The sequence below is a fragment of the Equus asinus genome, chromosome 5 (genome assembly GCF_041296235.1).
Source record: "Equus asinus isolate D_3611 breed Donkey chromosome 5, EquAss-T2T_v2, whole genome shotgun sequence".
In the NCBI taxonomy this organism is placed as follows: domain Eukaryota; kingdom Metazoa; phylum Chordata; class Mammalia; order Perissodactyla; family Equidae; genus Equus; species Equus asinus.
Genome location: NC_091794.1, coordinates 107,482,900 through 107,507,793, shown reverse-complemented (window position 1 = coordinate 107,507,793; position 24,894 = coordinate 107,482,900). Strand labels below are relative to the sequence as shown.

General features: G+C 38.8%; 1 protein-coding gene across 6 annotated transcripts in view; it reads right to left on the bottom strand.

Moving 5' to 3' along the window:
- The window catches only part of RERE (arginine-glutamic acid dipeptide repeats), a 403,675-nt gene that overhangs the window by 305,527 nt on the left and 73,254 nt on the right, over nucleotides 1-24,894 (bottom strand). For 2 of the 6 annotated variants that reach the window (XM_044769614.2, XM_070511162.1), the window contains exon 1: nucleotides 817-1,217. The exons of 3 other annotated variants lie outside the window; for them this stretch is intronic. The gene's annotated coding sequence lies outside the window, so the exon portion shown is untranslated. Of the gene's footprint in view, nucleotides 1-816; nucleotides 1,218-24,894 lie in introns of those variants that run through there. One more of the 6 variants, XM_070511160.1, reaches the window with a different exon arrangement.

The following is a 24,894-nucleotide window of genomic DNA, read 5'->3' as shown; positions in this document are numbered from 1 at the left end:
ACACACAATTTCAAAAGGACAAATTAATCTCTGTTGACCCCTGTGTTCATTCACATACCATTTTTTAAAATTTCCATATGGCTGAGGAGGCCCCCAGCCAAACAATGCCCCGAGGAGAGCAGTGGCACATGTGCACCAGGAAAGCATCAAGACTGAGAGTAAACCAAAGTAACCCATCACAAGAACTTCTTTCGCAGCAAAGAGAAAGTGGTCAAGCAAGTCTCCCCACAGCTTCAATGAGAGTCAAGGTTTGAGTAAACAAGGGGAGGGGGTGGGGAAGCCACTACCTCAAACCAAAAAAAATTTAACAATTTAAACTAAAGCAATCTTCTTCAAAACTCTCTCTGCATTTTAGCTTCTCTGGCAAAATAATAGTATTCTGGTCCAAGAAAAATAATGTCTTTGTCACCTAAGTAGCCCCAAATTACTTTATAATCAAGTCCATCAAATTCATTTTATTTTTAAACTTAAATTTACTCCACAGCAAGCAATGAAGTTTCTGATCAAACAGTGACTTTTGAATTATACACTGCTCATCTTCAATAATGCTGTCCTTTCAGAGAAGACAAAAATACACACATGCACACACATACATTTTTTTAAAATAGTGTTTTCTCTGCCCTAAAGATGTTTTCTAATTGGTCTACTTAATTAGGATTTCTAGAGTTTTGCAATTAAAAAACTACTAAGCCCAACAGAAACAAAGTGGGACAGAACAAATACCCATTACTGATTCCTGAAAAGCCATCATCATTCTTAGTAACACCCAAGTTGTTCATCTTTCTAGGGTCAGCTACAACACTCCCGCACACCCACCTCGGAGAGCCCCTGCGCACACACTTGTCCAACTTCCTGGCCCACGACCCGAGTCCCTCTCGCAGCACAGGGCGCCCGGCCACTTGCCTGCGGCCGGTCAGCGGCAGAAGCTGAGTCTGCAGGCCTCGTCCTAGTCCAGTGCTGGGCCCTTGCAAACTCAGGCCCGCGGGGAGGGGCAGGGCGGGCCGGGGGCTCGGGGCGTGAAATGCACTTGCTAAACAAAAGGAGGCCCTGACGGCCGCAGGGCAGCACTGCGCGGTTGCATGTCCCCACGGCTCGGCGGCTCGGGGAGGCAGTGACCGCGCAAGGCCCCGCCCGCAGCTGGGGGGGATGCGGCCACTGCTGCTCCGGCTGGCGCTCCTTCAGCCCTAGCGGCAGGGCCAACACTGCCACATGCCTGTGACCCAGACACTGGGAGAGAAAGAGCAGCCTACCAGGAGCGGTGGCAGCCAGCAAAACCCGGACTGGAGACTGGCCTGCTCCGCGGGCGCGCGCATACACTCTCACACAACACACACACACCCACACAGACACACACACCCGCTGCAATTTTATCTCCTTCCCAGCTTGCCCAGCCTCCCCTCTCCCCAATCCTCCCTCCTCTCCCGACAGCCGGAACTGGGAGGCTGCGTGATTGATAGCAGCTCTTAATAGCGTGGTCAGCTAGAAAATGCATCTGCAAGCAAGATATTAAAGAGGCAGCGCATCCCCGTGAGTGATCAGCAGTTCACACATCCTAGAGCTGCCTCTCTCTCTGCCAGGAATATTAATGCCAACCACCTCTGACGTCTAACAAATGCACACGAAACAACCAACAATCATAGACATGCTGTACATTTGCTTCAAAGATGCACAGGAGAAAGAAGCATTGTTTGGTGTCAGACAGTATTTCTGACCCCAATTCTCACAGTTTAAGAATCCTCTGTAAGTCATCTGTTTGAAAGTCTTCTCTCCAATCCTTTTTCCACAAGAAAATAAAGGTCCATCTGCTAGACAAGGCATAGCTTAAATTGGGCTTGACTGAAATCCATCTTAATACAGAAGCAAAATAAATGCACATTGTTTGCCATGTGGCCTTAAATAAACATATAACCCATCAGCTACCAGATTCCAGACCCCTTATTAATTCCATTGTTAGGTGGTACATCTAAATAGAATTACCAAGTGTTAATTTCAAACCAGTTTCTTCTCCACCTCCAATCTAGTAAACGTATATCAACTTGCTAAAATTAAACCACATTTATACCATGTATTCCCTAGTAGTAATAGTCAAGATCATTTTGTCCTATTAAATAAGACACTCTACAGCAAATTTTTAAAAACATATTCCTACAGAATACGAATTCAAAGTATTAAACTCACTCAGTGTCAACTCAAATTTGAAAGTTACAAACTCAAAATTTAAATGATCACTTTTGGTATCTTTAATATTACACCTCTCACCTTCCAGGCAAGTTTCATGGAACTCTCAAATAGCTTTATTAATGTTATTTATAAATGTTACTGGATCTTCCAAAGTCCAATAAAGTCAATGAATTATTAGGTACCCTCTTACCAACAGGCCGAGATTTACACAGATCAAGTGATTTGCCCCAGGTCTTGTGGGGAAAGGGCACAGAGTAGATCCTGGGGTCCTGCCTTGCTGGCACAGATAATCAAACTGACATGCACATTTGCTATTTAAACACCATTCTGCTGATCTCTTTTAAAGAAAAATCAAGTTATTCTATAGGAGACAGAAATATCAATCTAAAACTACCATCATAGCACATGGACTGAGAGTAAGAGCTGATGAAGCATAATGCCTCTGCCACCCTGAAAGGTGCCTGTGATCAATACAAATCAGAGATGGTCTATAGCAAAACCGCAGCTCTGCTATAAGCTCCACTAAACACCATTCCTCAATGAGACCATCTCGAGAGGACCTGTGGCTTGAAAATCTGCTTCATAACCAAGTGGCTCTGAGATCACTCCATCCACGTCAGAGATGAAATCGACCCTAAAGCCTAGGTACAAAAATCATTCCTATACGTGAACGTATTTCCAACTTTCTAACCACCTACATCTAGACACGTGGCAGAGCTTGAAGAGGAGTTTTTCTGTCTGTTTTTTTACTGCAGACTTTTTTAAAAGTGCTGGTTTACACTCAGTTGGAAAGGGTTGGTAAGAACAACCAAACTGCTCTATTCTGAATTCATACTATACCTAGTCTCTCAGGAATTCTAAGCACTTTGACAGCACTTTATGACACATATTCTTTTATCCTTGTCGTGTACCCTCTGCTAATCGATCCACCCCCCAGACCCCCACCTCCCAGTTACACCAGTCTTTCAAAATCACCAAGGTATCAGGATTTCTATCACAGACCATCACCGCTTCTTCCCACTAGAGCAGGAACCACCCCCCCCTCCCCCCACCTACACACACACACAGTTTAAAGCCTACTCGTCCTTCAGATCTCAGGTCAAACACCACTTTGTCAGAGAGGCTTCGCGAGGCCCCATTCTAGGTCAGGTTCCTTTGTTATAAGTTCTCAGGGAACTATGTTCCTTTTCTTGAGAGCATTTATCATAGTTTGTAGTTCATTAGTGTGATTTTCCAATTATTGTCCATAGCTCCTTCCAGACAGCGAGCTCCATTAGAGAAAGTTCTATATGTTTGCTCATTATCAAATATCAGATATCAAATTTCTGTGTGTCAAGCACACAGATCTGTGGAATGAATAAGTGAATTGAGGACAACAATCCTGTCTTATTCATTTTGTATATTCTCTGCACAGTTCCAGGCACAAAGAAGCCTCTGTCAAAAAGCAGCATCTATGCAAATAAATAGCATTCCTTTTAAAAGTCTTTAAAAACAAATCTTTAAAAGGCTAGTAAAAGGAGTATTTTTATCCCCGTTTTATAGAGATGTAACTAATTGTGCTCTGGGTAACTCATAAAAACACTGAGAACCTAACCAGGGTCCTATTTGCAAGCTACATTTTTTTTTAAGAGTTAAGACATACAGAAGCCATCTTTAATTTACTCAAGTTCTTCCTACTTACCTGGTATTTAAGCAAGAGGTAACCAGCAGCAGGTAAACTGGATAGACCACGAAATCTTGTACATGCACATAGGACAATATAAACAGAATATAAACATTTGAAAGCACACTGTACACTAGTTTGTGTTCAACACTTCTCTGAATGTAAAAGTATCACCAAATTCTGCTGTAAATGGCGGGGAGGGGATCCTCACCTCTCTTTTACACTGACCTTCTTCTTTATTGTCAGTTTTTTCCTCTCTAAAAGACTATTTCCCTAACATGGAAGCCTTCTGAGAGCTCTTTTGATCTGAGGACTCCCATTCAGTGGTGACAGAACATTCGAAATGACTTTCCCCAACTCCTCAAAATGAAGAATTCATCTTAAATCCTATTAATGTGAGCTTGCAAATTAAGGGCTCTGTAGGTGAGAAATGGGAGTTATTACAACAAGAACAATTTCTCAGATGTTTTGCACGTGAGGACACGAAAAAGTGAAAGAAAGAATAAGTGTGTGAGATGAATGAAAAAATATTAGATATACCCCATTCTCACCCCTAAATTAACGCTCATTGTTATTTTCAGCATTCCCCATGGCACTGCTTAGTTCCCACACGATCTCACCCTGGCCTTCTCTGTCATTGCTTCCTTTTGTCCTAAGTTCCATTCCACATAAATTCCAGCTCCAGGTTTTATAACACCCTTCATTTATCAAAACAACCCTGTCAAGTTGAGTACCATTAACAGATAATGAGAGGAGACAACAGATGCAGTTAGAAGCAAAGCACTCCACATTATACAGGCCTCAGCATGCAGCCAAGTGAGCTGACATCTAACTTTACCCTGACAGTTATAATTAAATACAAAGTCTAGTTAAACTAAAATTAAAGCTAGAACCAGGAACAGTACACAGGGGAAATGTGAAGTATAACCTTAGTACTAGTTGAACAGGTCCCAGATTATTCCAGACCCTCAACCTTGAACAACTACTGGGCATTTACTCTCTCTACTGCTCTGCTTCTGTCACAGCAACGAAGACTCTTGGCTATTTGGACCACTCGGCAAGTGGTCCCCAAGACCAGAAAAGGGGGGAAGGAGATTGCATTTTTACATGATAGTTTAAAGGTAACATTCATCTGAAAACAATAACTAGTGAGGTCTGCCAAAATTATAACTATCAAACTGAAACAATCAACATTCTTTCCTATAGCATTATCTAGTAAAATCTTCAGATTAAGTAATTTAGCTCACTCCATTGTCAAAATATCAAAAGAATACCAAAGTCAATCAAGCAAACAGTGACTGAATCAAGGGTTGTGTTAGCTGGGTTAGTTAGTTATGTTTGCATAGTACCCTAGGATGGGAAGGTTTTGTTTTGCATTACTATGCAGAACATGGAGTTATAATTTTAAGCAAACCATCTATTTCTTTCCCCTTTCCAACTCACAAAATAGCACCACACAACAAAACCTCCCGAGTTTTCAAAAGGAAAAAGAAATACATACAGTTCTTTTTGAAGCCCCTTTGGATTTTTTAAAATTAGAGTAATATATATTCCTACAGAAGATCCAAACAATTCCACTCAACAAGTTGCAGCGTATTTCTCCAGACTCTCTTCTAGAACACATGTGTACAAACACACACAAATACTTAACATACATATTCATTTGTCTGGGGGTTCATTCTGTTGATTTTTATCTCATAAAAATGAAATCCTACTATTCATGCTATATGGCAACTTGCCTCTCTCACTTTACAGCAGACCAATAATATCCGATTCCTTTTTATAGCTGCACAGAATTCTACAGTGTGGGAGTACCATAATTAACAAGTCCCTAATTGCTACCACAAACTTCTGTGTGCATCTTTGTGTATATCTCTAGTTCAGCGCATATGCACTTTTTAGTTAAAGCTTGAATCAAACTGCCCCCCAAAAACCTGGACCAATCTATATACTCTTCCCAACAGTGGGACCTGTTTCTACACTCAGATTCTGGTCATCTGCTTGAGTTTTACATCAGGCACTCCCCTGAATCTCCTACCTTTCTGATCATTCTCTGTTTCTTTCCATGACTCCTCCTAAATATTGGTAGTCACTATCCAGCCTCTTCTTATCACACTGCGGCATCTCTGGTGAGTGAGAAGATTCACTCTCTAGATGCTTCTGTGTTACTGATTGCAAAATTTTATTTTTCCAGCCCTGAGCTTGCTTCTTAACAAGAGATCCACATTTTCAAAACCCCTCTCAAATCATCCTAAACCAAATCACCATGTTCTTCACCACATGTCCTGATTAACGCAACACAGTCCCAGGATACTCCTGTTGCCCTGGTCTAAGTATTAATAGCATGCTCTTTCTTTTTAAAAGAAAATTATGGCACATCCTAAAAGGCATGTAAAATCAGAATTAGCACATTAAATTCATAAATTATTTCTCAGTTTTTAGCACTACTGGATGACTTATTTTAATAAGAGGTAACTATCATCTAATCCATAGTTCGTAAGTCTTAAATGGAAATCAAGGTTCGGTATTTACTAATATGAATTCTTAAAATAACTTTCCTACTTAATTACCTATTCATTCATTTATTATCACTTCCCATTAGGCCAACACTTAATGATCAACTCACACAGTTTATGTGTAGGTAAAAGTGCTGAAGAACAGAAAAACTTAAATCAATAAGGTTATGATGCTAACTATATCCACAGAAAAAGACAACAGAGAGAACCATGAAACATTAGGCAAACATTAGGCAAATGTTCCAAATTATTGGGGAAAGTGAGTTTTTATGTCCTTCAATGCCAGAATCTTAATACTTACTCTTTTACATGTCAAGAATAAAACTTATGAGCTAATTTCAACCTAGGTACGGTTGGAATCTACATAATATACTTGAGAAATAACTAGAAATAACAGATTCTAAAAATCAAGGAGTCTAACCCTCAGTAAAACTATAAATAGTACATACTTCAAAATTAAATAGAGCAGTACAACATTAAGGTTGGACATTAACTACAACTTTCCTTTTTGTTTTACACTTCCCAAGACGGCCTCAAACATATATTTGAGTGATAAACTGCTAATAACTATTTAAAGTGTTATTTCATGAAGTACAAAATTAACAACATTAAAATATATTCCTGGAAAACACACACACACACACACACACACAACTTGCAACACTTAATCTCACTTTTATAAGAACAGAGAGCAGAAGCACTAGCTTCAGTGTGCGCTCACAGTAAACTCTTCTTACATAGTAAGTCAATCAAAGGTCAGGCCTGGAAGTTTTAGTTTTTAGAAGTGTGTAGCCCACTCATGGATGTAGGAGGTGAAACAAGCCTTAAAGCAGCTTGAGAGATAGAGAGATCTCTAAGATAGTATACACTCTGAACATTTTAAGGAAATTTTCATCTCTGTTTTAAAACTCACTAGAGATCTCAGATTGTATAGATGAAATTATAATATTTCAATAGCGCGAAACTTTGGAAGGGAAAAAAATACAGTTAAGAGAGATTTCTCATTTAGAAAAGTGTTACAGATAAAAAACAAAGAGAATTTTGTGGAAGAAACAGTTCAGGGACTCAGGACCCTGACAAGATGTTTCGAATGGAGCCCCTCACTTATTCTGAGCTGACAAGATATGATAAAATCAGTGGGGAGATCCAACCAAGCTTGTTGGAAGTAATCTTAGGACAACTAAAAACCCCTACTGGAATCATTATACCAACTATTCAAAATATCAACCAGACAGATATTTATACAACTAAAATAATGCTTACAAAACCAACACATTGCTTTGCCCTTTTTTAAAAGAAAAATTCTGATGTATGTTTTCTCTGGTAATATGCCTCCATATTAAATAAATAAATTCTTTTAGGATAAAATCAACATCTATTTTAGGAAAAATATAAATTTAAATGTTTCAAAACATTAAATGAGTACCATTTGCCCAAGTTCAACATCATAGGTAGCATTAATGATTCAGTACTTTGCTGCTTACAAACCAATCACTTCTCTCTAGAAAATGTCAAAAAAACTCTAGTTCTAAACATCCATTCAAACATGCACTACATTGGCTATGACAAAAATTAAAAGCCACAGTCTCAAGAATCAAGAAGTTGACCTACACAACACAGGGTGGTTTCTTTTCTTTTGGAGGAGGGAGGGGTTGGAGGTGAGTGAGATTGCCATGAAGACAAATTCTGATCATTTGAGTTTAATTTTAATTACTAGAAAAAGCAAATATTTGGGCTCCAGGACACACAACTCGGTATAAAGGAAGACATGAGCTAACTTCTAACATTTACATCATTTGATTAATTCTAACAATAAAATCTAAACACTGATCATCCCCTCCAATCTTCAGAGCAAGCCAATTCTGTAATGAAAAATATGAGAGCCCTATCAGCAGACTCTGGTATGTTTAAATGATTATAATGTAAAGCATGTTCGTGTTCACAAGTGAAAGGAAATGACTGCTAAATGCTTCCTTTACAGTCTCTCCAGAATAGGGCAGGTCCCTTTAATGTGAGATTTTCCTGACATTCCAGTTGTAGCAGACGTTGAACAAACAGAGACACATTAAAAGCTGACCCAGTTCTATTATCCTTTATTGAAGGACTAGCAAAGATCAGACGTGAGTCCAGTCCTATTTACATTTTTTGGTGCATTAATCACTTTTACACTCAAGGGCTTTAGAAAAATTCAATAGATTTTTTTTTAATGACAATAACCACAGGATGTAACCATAGCTGTACTGGTCTTTTTCTCAGGAAGGTCAGAAAAGCTTTAAAAACAGGAAGTCTGTGCTATAAGGTTGAGAAATGTTTGTTTTAACAGCCTAAGGCTTTATGGTTGCAGTTCGCAGGCAGGTGTTATGGAGGACTAGAGTTTATTCTTTCCAGCCAAGGATTAATGTCTCTAGAGAAAAGGCCAAAAAGGTTCCCAAACAACTAGGAAAACACATTATCCTAAAATAAAACTTGTTATAAAATCTGAACTATAAATCTTCCTAGCTACCCCTCAGCATTAAAGTGGGCCTAATTTAGTAAGAGTAGGAGGCACAGTTTATCTTTGGTGATAATTTATAAAGGCTAAAGAAAAATCATAGTAACCACTGCTAAGACAGCCAACTAGCAACAACTAGCAGTTGGATTAAGAATTTATACTTGCCATCTAATACATGCCTTCTACTGATTATCTCATTTTTTATCATTATACTTATAAATCAAATATAAGAGTGATAATCTTTCTTGAATGCAAACTCTTGCTTAAAAAAATCAAACCAACGCAGATTAACTAAAAGAAACTTTTTTATCCCCAATAAAATGGTTGGTTTCTGCTTTTTGTTTTTTTCCCCCTTCTCCCCAAAGTCCCCCCAGTACATACTTGTATATTCCAGCCGTGAGTGCCTCTGGCTGTGCTATGCAGGACGCTGCCTCAGCAAGGCCCAACAAGTGGTGCCATGTCCATGCCCAGGACCCGAACCACCGAAGCAGAGGGTGCAAACCCAACCACTTGGCCACAGGGTCAGCCCTGATTTCTGCCTTTAAGGACATTATTTAAAAAATATTTAATTCTGCTAGGGTGCAAAAGAAATTCATAAAGTATACAACACCAAAGATATTTTATTTAAAAAAATCCAATTTCATGATTCTATTCTTTAGTTAGCCTTTGTTTATAAAGTCAATCAAAAAGAATGGCTTTATCATTCATGGACTTCATTTTAATTGGAATTAAATGTTATACTATAAAAACCTCAGGACAAAAAATCCAAATATTATAACATGTATCTTATCAATTTAAAATCAATTTTAATTCTAAAGGGCACTGTTTGAAATATCAAGATAAAAGTGCTTTAAAATATGAACATAAAGGGTTATTACCACAAAAGTTTGTCATTTACCCCAAAGTCATTTACCTACAAAGAGGGAAACAAATCAAAGTCATTTTCCATTTGATAGTTACAGCTACCTTAAAATTTTTTAATGTTTACCTCCACAATATTCTTACAGGGGACTGAACCATCTTCTTTTAACATATGGGAGTAAAACAACATTCCCTCAACCAACTAGGTGTCCTCCTTATCTTTCAAAAGGCATCGCTCTAATAACAACCAACCCTAAAAGGGTCCCACTGGTTTTCAGCAAGTATACACTGAATAATGGTTGGGCTTCTTTTCTGGAAATTGGGAGACAATAAGCAATGCCTCCAAAATTTTGAGGTAAAATAGTATCCAAGCTAACATTTTATACCCAGCCAAACCAGGAATCAAGTATCAGTATAAAATAAAGACATTTTCAGACATACACAGCCTCAAAACATTTACTTCCCATACACTGTTTCTCAGGAAATTACTCCACAAATGAGAGGGAATCAAACAAAAATCTGTGAAAAATTATCTCTAAGGGGATGCTCAGAGTTTGCACTACACAAAAGAGAAGACCCCTTCCAACAGCTAGGTGGCAGTAAACCACATTATCTAGACAATATTAAATCAAGACAAGGGGCTCCAGGATGGATACAAGTTACGAGGGATTTATAGATTCCCTAATATTTTCCACTACACTGAGAGGAGTTTTATATAGTTCTGTTGGAAAATGTGAGGCTGATTTAGAGGTAGGAATATACAAGATTAAGCAAAGAAACAAACAAAAAGAGAGAGAGGAAAGAAACTGAAGAAGTTGTACAATAAAGAGAATTAAATCATAGTACAATATGTACTTCAACTAAAAAAACGTGCATTGCCATAATAATAGAAACATTTGATATTGATTTAACTACAAATTGTGATATAACTACATTGGGAAGATGAAGGAGGAGAAAGAGGTGATATAAAGATGCTAAATCCTCATCTCTCAGTGGGCAAAGTCAGCAAATAATGTCTAAAATAGAAAATAAAAATTAAGCATATTCTTTATCATGCTTATGTTTTTGTCGACCCAACAAAAGAAATGGTTTAAAAAGTTAAAATGGGTTGCCTCTGAGGAGTGAGATCCAAGGATGGGAGGGATGGAATAGGAAACTATTAAAAAATAAATATACCTTACGACACATGATTTTTTAAGTCCATGTACATATACCACCTAGATAAAACTAAACAGTAACAAAAATGCTGCTAAAAGATCTTAGCTACTTCTTTTGAAAGATTCACTGACACATATCATTAGCTTTTTTTTTTTGAGGAAGATTAGCCCTGAGCTAACTGCTGCCAATCCTCCTCTTTTCACTGAGGAAGACGGGCCCTGAGCTAACATCCGTGCCCATCTTCCTCTATTTTATACGTGGTACGCCTACCACAGCATGGCGTCCCAAGCAGTGTCATGTCCACACCCAGGATCCCAAGTGGCAAACCCCGGGCCGCCAAATCGGAACGTGTGAACTTAACCGCTGTGCCACCAGGCCAGCCCAGCCCCTATCGTTAGCATTTTATGGCGTGTTTTGGTCACTTAGTAAACCGAGTTGCAAATTTCAGAATTTCAAATAAAAAATGAAAAGAAAAATCTAGCCAAAGAAACAATCATTTTAAGACACAAGCACTAGAAATGAAATTTTTCTTCATAGAGCAGGATTTACTACATTTTGCCACCTGCTGCTAAGATTCTTGAAATTTAGCCAATCCATAATAATAATATCAAATTTCTTTTAAAAGGGAAAAGATGAAAACCATTATAAGAAATCAAAAAATAAATGATACAACGACCAAACTCAATCACTATAATTTTAGTATACACCAATGAGAAACATCATCACTAACTAAAGTAACAGCTTTTAAAAGATAAATGCTACAAAAGCAAAAGTACAAATATATTATTTAGCTTCAAAGAATTTAACATAAATTTTTAAAATAACGTTTGTTAGCATTTTACCCATTTGCTTATTCAAAGTTATATTCTATAATCAGCTAAAGATTTTTTAGAGAATAAGATGCATAAAATAAAAGAAAATCGAGGATGTTTTCAAATACTAGAGGCAAAATCACAAGCTTACCATTAGGTTAACAGTGGTGTTTTTCAGTATCTCCCAAAGGCCACGCCTTGTCTTTGATTGAGAATACTAAATTTTAAGGCCATTGTTTTGTCAATAAAGAGTGTTCGTACACACTTCACAAGTTCATTAATAATCCTCCTCTAAGAAAACCTAAATCAAAGCTTGGCAAGCAGTTTCTCATGAGACAAAATTTGCTTCTGGTTTCATAGAACTAAATGTGCCAAGTGGCAGATTAAGATGTGGGAACACACTTTAAAAGTTCTGCTTTCAAAGTATTCAATGACTCAAAGAGAGGTATCATTAGGCAGCAGCAAAACAAATACTAGGATACCTATTTCATTTGCAATCTGTTAAGTTTCAAATGAATAATATTATGATGACCACCAAGAACTATTAGGATAAACTTTGAAAGGAAACAGGCATACACTCCCTAGATTTCCATTAGAAAACTGGAAGGAAACCAGAACAGATCCCACTTCCAGCATTAAAAGCAATAGAAAAAGAGTCTGGTAATTCAGAGAAACTGCCATTGTGCGGACTATATTGTGTGTGTTTAGCATCCGTGGGAATGCCGACATGTGCACTGCAAGTGGTGATTGAAGAGTCAATTAAGTAGTGGGAAAGGGCTTGCAGCAAAAATTTAAACTAAAAATAATCCATTTACAGGAGAGCAGTACAAGAAAAGCTGGCTTAACTATAATCAAAGTCTGTATTTCCAGCTTCAATAGTAAACACAGTTGTTAAAAGTGGTTAACATACAAGACCATAAGTGCATGCAATTTCAAGTAAGAAACATATGTTTTACCAATAGTAACCTTGTATCTTCCATTTCTTTGCTCAGAGAGAGAGAATGTAAGAGTAAGAAAAAGAGCAAGTATGACCCATGAAAGAAAAAGTCAATTTATCTGAGGGAATACTGGGCCTTTCCCACAAATTCCTAAAGTTATAAATTCTAAAGCTGTTAGATTTCTACAACTTTACAGATTTTCTTAATAAGGTCAGATGAGAATGTAATCTCCTCGCCTGCTTTTTTTTTTTGTCCCCACCAAGTGAAGCAGTGTACCTGATTTCACACTGAAGGGTGGCAAAATTCAGAGAATCAAGCAAACTAGACCGGCAAAGGCAGAAAGGTCTTACAGTTCAGGAGAAAACAGCAATACTGCAAGCCAATGACTTCTGATCTCTAACAAAGCACTAGTGAGTTGAAATTTTTTTCAGTTCTGGGGATAAAACTGTTGTTTCACTTCCCCAATGGTGTGGTTTAGTCTTATGTATTTTTCCAGGTGATCTTAAGTGGTGAGTGACGCTCTAAGAGCAGCCGCACCATTTCATCACTAGCTCTTGACTGAATTTCCTTGTCTTTGGGCAATTTATAGCGACGAAGGGCGCCAGTTCTGGAGTCAGATGGCCAGGGCTGTCCCTGCTCTACGATTTACTAACAGGGTAACCTTGGGCAAGTCTCCATATGCTCATCTGTAAAATGTGATTAATGATAGTACCTACTACATAAGGTTATCACAACAATGAAATAAAATTATTCATTCAAGTAAAGCCCTGAGCAGAGTGCTGGGCCAACAAGAAATGTTCAATTAATGCTAGGTATTATTAGCATTGTGATCATGGACTCACTGTAAGAACCGGACTAAAACAATCAGCCTGGGCCTAAATTGCCCCATCAGTGAGGTTAGCAATTCATTATATGTTTACAAAGCATAGTGATTTGTTAAAAAAAAAAAAAAAAGGGTGGGGGAGGGAGAGACATCAGCATTTTGCTTTTCGTTCTTGTTACCGCCACTGCTGCATTATTTATATGAATGAGGAGTGTGTCTGGACAGAAGCTCAGCTGGGTCCTGCAAGCAGAGCATCTATCACAACAGGCAGTGCCTATCAGCAGCAACATCCTTCGCAGCCTCCTCCCTCCCCTTCACTTCACCACTTATCCCCACAGAAGAAGAGTGCAGTGGAGACACACAGTGGCCACACAATGTCAAAATGCTACTGTCAAAGCATTCTGGCCATAGATTTTGATGAAATCAAGTGATACATAACTAAACGATTCTTTTTGTTCCCAATTTACATCCTCAAGGATTTACTAAATATACAAAGAGGCTGAAAGTATATTAGAGACAAAAGGAGGGGGAAGGGAGAGAGCATAGATACATTTCCAACAGACACCCTACTATATATTTACCAAAGCAGAACCAACCGAATTATTGAAATAACACCAATTTACCTAACCACAGAGGAACAATTGATGGATATGCCATCTGCTTAACTCAAGTTAGATGAAAGACAGGCTTATCAAAGAAAGGATTTCTATAGAGTTACATTGTACTCAAATAATTTTTCTCATTTCTATTTTTGCTGAACTAGTAAAAGCAGGCCTATCTACAGTTAATGAACTAAAAACTAACGTTTTTCAAAACAAAGTAACTTACTTGTTTTGTTTTGTTTTTGCAGAAACACATTTAATTGGCCAAGGAATAGTTTTTTTTTAATCAGATCAATTTATTTCCAGTAACCAATTTCCACCCGTCCATATTTTCATATAGAAATGTTGCTCTTTTTCTATTTACAGCGCTAGCTACGTAGTGAATTTTTAACAAATAAATGCTTATGGATTGATCAGCTATTTGAAGATAACCCAGACTTGCCTGAGGCCTGGAAAGAACAGGATGAAATATGAGGAAGGAACTAGGGATTGGTGAATGTGTACGGAAAAGCACTTTCCATTCTGTTTAGTAGCGTGCCCGGGGGAAAAAATGCATTTGAAAATTTCCAAAACATCTTTCTCCAAGAATATACTATTATTAATCTAATTCCTTAAAAACAAGCAACAAAAAATAAAATAGTAATCTTGGTTTTATAAATCTTCCTCATTTCAAAGTCCATCCTACATACATGTGAGATAAATGAGTTCCAGGTTTATGCAGGTTTCTCCAAGTTTAAAGCTTTTACATTTAGACTAATCCCTTTCAGATGCATTGATTTCGAAGTGTCTCTAACCCCCAGAGAATTAGTCTCACTCTTCTCAATGCCACCTCTCTACCCTCCAAATAATTCTACTGCTGCAGTTCTCACAGATTCAAAATTATTTTCTTATATATTTGGTCTCCACTGCTACGTGGAGCTACTTCAGGGCACAAAGCATATTTTATTCATTTTTGTAGTTCCAATTTTCCTAAGTAATTTATTCACTCATTAAAAGAAACCTACTGAGCCTACTACGTGTCAGATGCTTTACTCATTCAAAAAAAAGGTATTGAACAGGCACTGTTCTAATAAGCATCTAGAGCACATCTGTGAACAACACAGAAGGTAAGTCCCAGCCTCATGGAGCTTACATTCTGCAGGGAGAAGCAAACAAAAACCAACATATATAACACATACACTGTATGTATATCCAAAGGCAGTAAGTGCTAAGGAAAAAGAGAAAGTAGGGCAAGATAAGGAGACTAAGTGTGTGAAAGGGGTAGGGCACCAGCGGCAGTATTAAAATGGATGGTCAAGGTAGAACTCATTGAGACACGACATTTGGGCAAATCCTTGAAGGAGGTGAGCAAGTTAGCCAAAAGCCTACAGTGGATCTCTGGAGAAGGGCATTCCAGGTAGAGGGAACCAGCAGGGCAGAGGCTGCTGGTTCAGCAGCCTGTCAGGAATAGCAAAAAGGCCAGAGGGGCTGGAATAAAATTTGGGGGGAAAGGAAAGCACTAGTAGTAACATCAGAGAGGGACTCATGGGCCATTATAGGAGTGTTCTTATAGCTGTAAACCTCCAAGAGTAGACAAGAGGCACACATCCCAAAACATGTACATTTGCACATGAAATATATCCAGGTGCTACTAAAATTTAAAAACAGGAGGTGTGGTATTTCTCTTGCACTCCATTGGGTCACCTTGCGCATCTTGTTCCTTGGAGAAGCACCCCACTGTGAAGACCACTGTGCTACACTGTCATAGCTTGGATAGTTAATACTGTATTCTCATAACAGCTGGGAGTAGTACAGAGGATCTGCTTTCCTAGGCTTCTTAACACAACCTGGGACGTCCCCGTAGGCCTTATGGAAGATCCCAGGATGTAGGAGGGTTGAACTGGAAGAGTTTTTGTGTTGTTTTTGTTTTCCCACCCAAGAGTTTCTTAAAATCCCTCCTGGGTGGGAGAGAGGCACCTGACCTGGGCCAACGGGATTTGGCAACTTGGTCCCACACCTGCTTTCTCTCTGCTGGAAGAGCTGCTGGCCTCTATGAGAAATTTTAATTACATTCTGGCAAGTATGTTTTCCTTTTTGACTGCTTGAACATGTGAAATGGGTCTCTCAGTGCTAATTAACATCAAAACTCAAAACTAAATCATCTTATTAATGCTAAACACTTGTCTCTGTCTTAATAGCCATAACATGGAGCTGGATAGTCATCTATAACTAAATGATCATATGAAGCTCTATTTCCCACACTGAGTAATTTACTTTTATAAATACATTTTTGCAAATGTATTTTTTTTTAAGTTTGTTTTGTTTCTATTGTATTTTTATAGTAACCTTCTACTTATGGCAAGTAACAAAGGCTTTTTAATTTTAGTAGTGATACAAAGTTTCATTTTAAAGCAAATGTGTTTAGGTGGAAAAAGATAGGACTTTCAAAATACTAAGATTGACAGTGCCAGTGGCATGTATAGAACCAGCAGAACTCATGAGGGTGTATAGGATGAATGAATGATGCTAAGGGAACAATGCTGTGGTGGAAAGCTCTAAAGTGCAGGCGCCTTAGGCACAGGCAGTCTATCTTACTCCCCGTCTGTGGTTTCGCTTTCCATGGTTTCAGTTATGTGTGGTCAAATGCAGTCCGAAAATATTACACGGAAAATTTCAGAAATATACAATTCATAAGTTTTAAATTGTTCGCCATTCTGAGCAAGGTGATGAAATCTCACACCAACCCGCTCTGGACACGAATCATCCCTTTGCCCAGCATGTTCACACTGTATATACGCTACCCACCCATGAGTCACTTAGTAGCCATCTTGGTTATCAGATGGACTGTCGTGGTATTGCAATGCTTCTGTTCAAGACACCCTTATTTAATAATGACCCCAAAGCGCAAGAGTAGTGATGCTAGCAATTCAGATAGGCCAAAGAGAAGCCATAAAGCTCTTCCTTTAAGTGAAAAGGTAAAAGTTCTTGACTTAATAAGGAAAAAAAAATCATATGCGGAGGTTGCTAAGGTCCACACTAAGAAAAAATCTTCTATTCGTGAAATTGTGAAAAAGGAAAAAGAAATCAGTGCTACCTTTGCTGTTGCACCTCAAACTGCAAAAGTTATAGCCACTGTGAGTGATAAGTGCTTAGTTAAGATGGAAAAGGCATTAAATTTGTGGGTGAAAGACATGAACAGAAAACCTATTCTGACTGACTGCAACATGTTGCACCAGAAAGCTCTGAGCCTATACAAAGATTTCAGCTAGGGATCCCCTGAAACGAGTGGCATCGAGCCATTTACCACAAGGAAGGGATGGTTATACAGATTCAGGAAAGGGTTTGGACTGAAAGAGAGAGACACCACATTCACATCCACATTTTTATTACAGTATATTGTTATAATTGTTCTACTTATTGTTGTTGTTAATCTCTTACTGTGCCTGATTTACAGATTGAACTTTATAATAGATATGTATGTATAGGAAAAAACATAGTATATATGGCATTCACTACTATTCACAGTTTCAGACACCCACCAAGGATCTTGAAACGTATCGCCCACAGATAAGAGGGGACTACTGCATACCCCTAAAACCATGCCTGGTACACACTATTCCACAAATAGCTGTCAAACAAATAAATGTGGTGGAGCCAGAACTTGAACCTGTATCTCTCTGGGTCTCGAGTTCACTTCCTATCCTTTCTGCTACCAGTCGGTCTCAATCTTGGCTGCAAGAGCTGTGGAGCATTTTGAAATTTTAGAAAGCTCCTCAGGTGATCCTAATGTGCAACCATGTGTGCACACCACTGCACCATACAGCACTGGCTTCCTAATTAAATAATCACAGCCCAGAGTGATTAGTGTAATGCTGGGGCAAGTATAGTACCTACAGCCAGGTAACTTAACCTAGTCTAAAAGCCCTTGGGACAGTTAAGGAGACTTGAAAGAATGAGATGGAATTAGCCTAACTGTATATTCTAGGCAGAGGGAATAGGGGGTGCAAAGACTCAGAGATAAGAGACTGCACGATAAATTTAAAAATCCACATTCTTCCTAGCTCTCTCACCTACGATGACCGACCAACCGTCTCAGTTTCCCAGGACTGAGAAGGTTCCTAGGACATAGGACTTTCCGTTTTAAAATCAGGAAAGTCTGAGGGACAAACTGGTCACCTATCACTCTACTCTGACCAGGGAAAAAGAACTGCTAATATGATCCATCAAATTCTAGGACCCTTATTACATCATATTTACTAATGGATGGGATGATCATTATGTGTTAAAAGGGGCTCACTGTCCCTGGCACATATTATTTTTATTAGATAGGATTCCTAAGACATGAAATGCTAAGGTTCCTTCATCTTGCATTCTCTCCTTTTTCCATTTGGGTGCTGCGGGAGCCATCAAAAGGCTTTCAGCAAGAGAATGAGAATCAGATTTGATTTTATAAAATCAACCTTGCTGTTACTGTGGACTGGAGGAGAGCTTAAGTGGAAGCAACTAAGGTGGTTCTGAGTTCAACGCAGCATTTGGGTAAGAGATTTTGAGGGTCCGGACCTGGTTGTATGTAGCAGTGAGGATGATAAGATCAAGAGACACTTAGGAAGCAGAACAAACAGGACCAGATGATGATTAAATAGGGGGATAAATCAGAGAAAGAAATAAAAACATGACTACTCTTAGATGTGACTTATAAAACACAGGCTGTTCTCAGTTTATAACCTGAGTATGCTCCAGAAGTACACTTGTGGATTCATTATTTAAACCCACATTTCCACAGAAACAATTTTATAAATTATTGCTATATTTCCAGACTAGGTCACTAATCTACTGAATCCATTAAGAGGTTGACATATATTTTTCCAATGAAAAATTGTAGAAAACAGTATTTCTGAATACCTATAAAAGTCTTGAAATGAATTAAGAATCATTTTCTATTTATTTTGAGTGTTGGTATTTAAGGCAAAAACATATTTAATTGAAAAAGGAGGAGATACTTGCAGAAGGTTTAAATGGGTCTTTGGGGTATTTTCAAGGGCTGTGAAGAGGTTCTTTCCAATATTTGCTTTTCCTTTTAAAAGGTATGGGCTTTTCTCTTCCTAAGTGCAGGTATTACTAGCTCCACTTTCTATACTTAACCAGCCATAATCCAGGTCATTTTTTGGAAAGAAATATTTTCCTGAGATAACCAAGTGGGAACTGAAAGAGAAAGCAAAAAGGAGGGACATTAGATAGGCCACAGGACTGAACCACCTGGCTTGTCCCTCCAACCACTTCATACTTCATAAACGTCTCCTTGCACATTGCAGAATGAAATAAAGCCTTGGAGAAAGGGACAACTGGAGCCAACTGTTGCTTTGATTAGGAAATCACAGTACTCAGAATAGCCTCAGGACAAGTAGAGTCCTCCCCTCATTCTCCAAGGCTTCTAAGTAATGACTAGACTGACATCAGGCAAGACACAAAGATCTAGGCTCTAAGCCCATCAATCTGTGGGTCCAGGAGACCAGCTAGTATTGGAAACTCTTTTTTTTTTTTTTATCTTTGAAGTCTCTCTCTCTCTTTTTTTTTTTTTACTATTTTTTTTATTGAGTTATTGATAGGTTACAATCTTGTGAAATTTCAGTTGTACATTAACGTTTGTCAGTCATGTTGTAGGTGCACCATTTCACCCTTTGTGCCCACCCCCCACCCCACCTTTCCTCTGGTATCCACTAAACTGTTCTTAGTCCATAATTTTAAATTCCTCATATGAGTGGAGTCATACACAGATTGTCCTTCTCTCGCTGGCTTATTTCACTTAACATAATTCTCTCAAGGTCCATCCATGTTGTTGCAAATGGAATGGTTTTCTTCTGTTTTGCAGCTGAGTAGTATTCCATTGTATATATGTACCACATCTTCTTTATCCATTCGTCTGTTGATGGGCACTTAGGTTGCTTTCACGTCTTGGCTATTGTAAACAGTGCTGCAATAAACATTGGGGTGCATAGGACTTTTGGGATTGCTGACTTCAAGCTCTTTGGATAAATACCCAGTAGTGGGATGGCTGGATCGTATGGTAGTTCTATTTTTAGTTTTTTGAGGAATCTCCATACTGTTTTCCATAGTGGCTGCACCAGTTTGCATTCCCACCAGAAGTGTATGAGGGTTCCTTTTTCTCCGCAACCTCTCCAACATTTGTTGCTATTAGTTTTAGATATTTTTGTCATTCTAACGGGTGTAAGGTGATATCTTAGTGTAGTTTTGATTTGCATTTCCCTGATGATCAGCGATGATGAGCATCTTTTCATGTGCCTATTGGCCATCAGTGTATCTTCTTTGGAGAAATGTCTGTTCATGTTTCCAGCCCATTTTTTGATTGTGTTGTTTGATGTTTTGTGGTTGAGTTGCGAGAGTTCTTTATATATTATGGATATTAAGCCTCTGTCAGATAGATGACTTGCAAATATTTTTTCCCACTTAGTGGGTTGTTTTTTTGTTTCAATCCTGTTTTCATTTGCCTTGAAGAAGCTCTTTAATCTGATGAAGTTCCATTTGTTTATTCTTTCTATTGTTTCCCTTCTCTGAGAAGGCATGGTGTCCGAAAAGATCCTTTTAATACTGATGTCAAAGAGTGTACTGCCTACGTTTTCTTCCAGAAGCCTTATGGTTTCAGGTCTCACCTTTAGGTCTTTGATCCATTTTGAGTTTATTTTGGTGAATGGTGAAAAAGAATGGTCAATTTTCATTCTTTTACATGTGGCTGTCCAGTTTCCCCAGCACCATTTGTTGAAAAGACTTTCTTTTCTCCATTGTAGGCCCTCAGCTCCTTTGTCAAAGATAAGCTGTCCATAGATGTGTGGTTTTATTTCTGGGCTTTCAATTCTGTTCCACTGATCTGTGCACCTGCTTTTGTACCAGTACCATGCTGTTTTGATTACTGTAGCTTTGTAGTATGTTTTGAAGTCAGGGATTGTGATGCCTCCAGTTTTGTTCTTTTTTCTCAGGATTGCTTTAGAAATTCGGGGTCTTTTGTTGCCCCATATGAATTTTAGGATTCTTTGTTCTAATTCTGTAAAGAAAGTCATTGGGATTCTGATTGGGATGGCATTGAATCTGTAGATTGCTTTAGGTAGAAGGGACATTTTAACTATGTTTATTCTTCCAATCCATGTACATGGAATGTCTTTCCATCTCCTTATGTCGTCATCCAATTGTCTCAGAAAGGCCTTGTAATTTTCATTATATAGGTCCTTCACTTCCTTGGTTAAATTTACCCCAAGCTATTTTATTCTTTTTGTTGTGACTGTGAATGGTATTGTATTCTTGAGTTCTTTTTCTGTTGGTTCATTACTGGAGTATAGAAATGCTACTGATTTATGCAAATTGATTTTATACCCTGCAACTTTGCTGTAGTTGTTGATTACTTCTAACAGTTTTCGGATGGATTCTTTGGGGTTTTCTATATATAAGATCATGTCGTCTGCCAACAGTGAGAGTTTCACTTCTTCCCTCCCTATTTGGATTCCTTTTATTCCTTTTTCTTGCCTGATTGCTCTGGCCAGGACCTCCAGTACTATGTTAAATAAGAGTGGTGATAGAGGGCATCCTTGTCTCGTTCCTATTTTCAGAGCGATGGCGTTCAGTTTTTGCCCATTGAGTATGATGCTGGCTATGGGTTTGTCGTATATGGCCTTTATTATGTTGAGGTAGTTTCCTTCTATGTAGTATTGGCAACTCTTGATGACAGGTCACAGTGGTATTCTCTGGTCCAGGAATTTGGCTAGCTTTAGATATAAACGCACTACCGTATCAGATTTGGATGGGTTTAGCTAACTTCACACAAATAAACTACTTCTGGAGAGTCATCGTGTCCTTCCTTGGAGACTCCATTAATGTCCAGATCATGACAAGATGTTAGTATGAGCTTGCCTTGCTACAGAATTAAATAACACAGATGTAGTAGAGAACTGGCTAATTGGGAACCTTTTCCCTCAGGAAATCTTCAAAGCCCATCCTTAATTCAGCCAAGCAGTCCACACAATGACAAAGATATTTCTGTTAAAGAGGCCTTGCCAAAAAGGCAAGTTCTCCATTTTAAAAAAAAAAAAAAAGCTGTCTCTTTTTTTGCTGAGGAAGATTTGCCCTGAGCTAACATCCATGCCAGTTTTCGTGTATTTTTTAGTATGTGGGCCATCAGCACAGCATGGCCACTAACAGAGCAGTGTAGGTCCACACCCAGGAACCAAACCCAGGCCGCCAAAGTGGAGGGTGCCAAACTTAACCACTAGTCAGGCCACCAGGGCTGGCTCAAAAAATTTTAAAAAGCTTTCTTAACATGACTTAAAAATTACATTTCAAGCCAATATTCAACATCATTATGAATGTGAAATACTAGAGGAATCCTGAATAAAGCAAGGATGTACACTATTGCCACTTTTATTTAACATTAATTTTTAGAAGTTCCAGTTAACTAAAGTAAGACAAGAAAAAGAAATAAGAGGTTAAAAAAGTAAGAAAGAGACAATTATTATTTGTAGACAATATGACTGCCTAACTGGGAACAATCTAAGAGAATAAACTGGAAAAGTATTAGAACTAATGAGAGTTTAGTAATGTTATTATGCAATAAAAAATCAGCTGCTTTTCTATATACTATCAATAATCTATTAGAAATCGAGGGGTCCACAGTACAATATTCTTACGAATAAATTTAAGAGGAAACACATAAATATATATTTTATTTATAAAATAAATTTTAAAATAAATAATTTTTAATTATAAATAAAACTTTATTCTATTTGTCTCACAAAAATAATAAGTTTTATGTTAAAACTTTATTGAAGGCTTGAATAAAGAAAGAAGTACAATGTTCCACAAGAAAAAGTCCTATGCCTTACTCCTTAAATTAATTAAAACTATTTCCAGGGCGAACCCACTGGTCGAGCAGTTAAAGTTCAGCCCCTCCGCTTCAGCAGCCCAAGGTTTCGCTAGTTCAGATCCTGGACACAGACATGGCACCACTCAACAGGCCGTGCTGAGGCAGCGTCCCACACAGCACAACCAGAGGCACTCACAACTAGAATATACAACTATGTGCTGGGGGGCCTTGGGGAAAAGAAGTAGAAGGAAAAAAACAAAATGATTGGCAAGGGTTGTTAGCCCAGGTGCCAATCTTTAAAAAAAAACTATTTCCATCAAAATCTCGGTAAGTTTTCATTTCATTGTTTGTTTTTGGAGGCTGAGGGGAAACTGACAAAATGATTTTAAGTTCTTAGGAGTTCTGCCTTCAGCTTCCAGCATTGGTTATCCCCAGGAAGAGAAGCCATTGGTCCATTTCCCTTTTGACAGCACTCTCCCTGCCTGCCCAACTTTCCTGTCACCCTCTTCCTTTCAGTCAGAACTCCAGTCCACTGATCTGTTCCTTTCATCCCAAACTATCACTCCTGGCATAGAACTGAACATTCCATTTTCATTCCATTGCTTTTTCTAGCATCCTCATCCCTCAATTTCCTGTGTTCTTGCCTCACCTCCACCCAGAAATCTTCAACCCTGAATGTGGGTCAGGAGGCATCCTGGTGCAGTAATCAAGAACTCAGGCTTGGGAGTAAGTCCACCCGAATTCAAATTCCGACTCGACTGCTACTCACTGTGTAATCTGAAGCAAGTTACTTAATTTTTCCTCAGTTTCCACATCCGTGAGTAGTAATAATAGTACCTAACTTAAGAGTTGTTTTGAGTTTGAGTTTTGATTTTAGAGTTTGTTTGACGGTTAAATAAGCTAATGAATATAAAATCTTGGCACAAGGCTTGACAATTAATAAGCACTAAAAATATTAGCTCCTAGAGATGGGCTACTGGGCACCGTGACAAAATCACTTAAACAAGCAGATTGGAAACACTACTGCTTTACGTCTTCCTGTCTCAGCAGTCTTCAGCACCATGCTATTGTGTCTCTGGTCAGCTCCTTTTTCTGTTCCATGACTGCCCCTCTTTTGCCTGCCACTTTTAAATCTGAGTTTCTTCAGAGGACCTATCTATGCACATCTCTTCACACACCATACAGTTACCCTAAGCACGTTCCCCCTCCAGTGTTCTCAACTCCTGCTTACTAAATACTTACCAGATCTCTAGACTCAACCTCCCTCCTGAGCTTCAGATACGTAATTAACCAACTGCCTATTTTTGGCCCATCCCTGAACGTCCTACGTGTGCCTCAAATGCAACACATTCCACACATCTTTTCCTCCTTGTGTATTTTCAGTATCAGTCAATGGCACCACCACCCACTCAAGCAAAACAATCTCTTACTCCTCCTGCCTCCTCATAACAATTAGGTACTAGGAATTATCAGTTCTGCATTTTAAACATCTCTCGGGTCCTTCTCTTCAGTACCATCACGATCTCAGTTCAGGATCTCATTATCTCCCTAGCTGGTTTATTAGTTTCCTAGGGCTTCCCTAAAAAAGTACCACAAGGGGCCAGGCCAGTGGCGCAGCGGTTAAGTTCACACATTCCGCTTCAGCAGCCCGGGGTTCGCCAGTTCAGATCCTGGGTGCGGACATGGCACCACTTGGTAGCCATGCTGTGGTAGGCATCCCACATAGAAAGTAGAGGAAGATGGGCATGGATGTTAGCTCAGGTCCCGTCTTCCTCAGCTAAAAGAGGAGGATTGGCAGCAGATGTTAGCTCAGGGCTAATCTTCCTCAAGAAAAACAAAAAAAGTCCCACAAACTGAGCAGCTTAAACAACAGAAATTTACTGTCTCACAGTTCTGGAAGCTAGAAGTCCGAGATCACGGTGTCCACAAGGTTGGTTCCTTCTGAGGGCTGTGAAGGAAGGATCTACCCAGGACTCTTTCCTTGGCTTGTTGATGGCCGTCTTC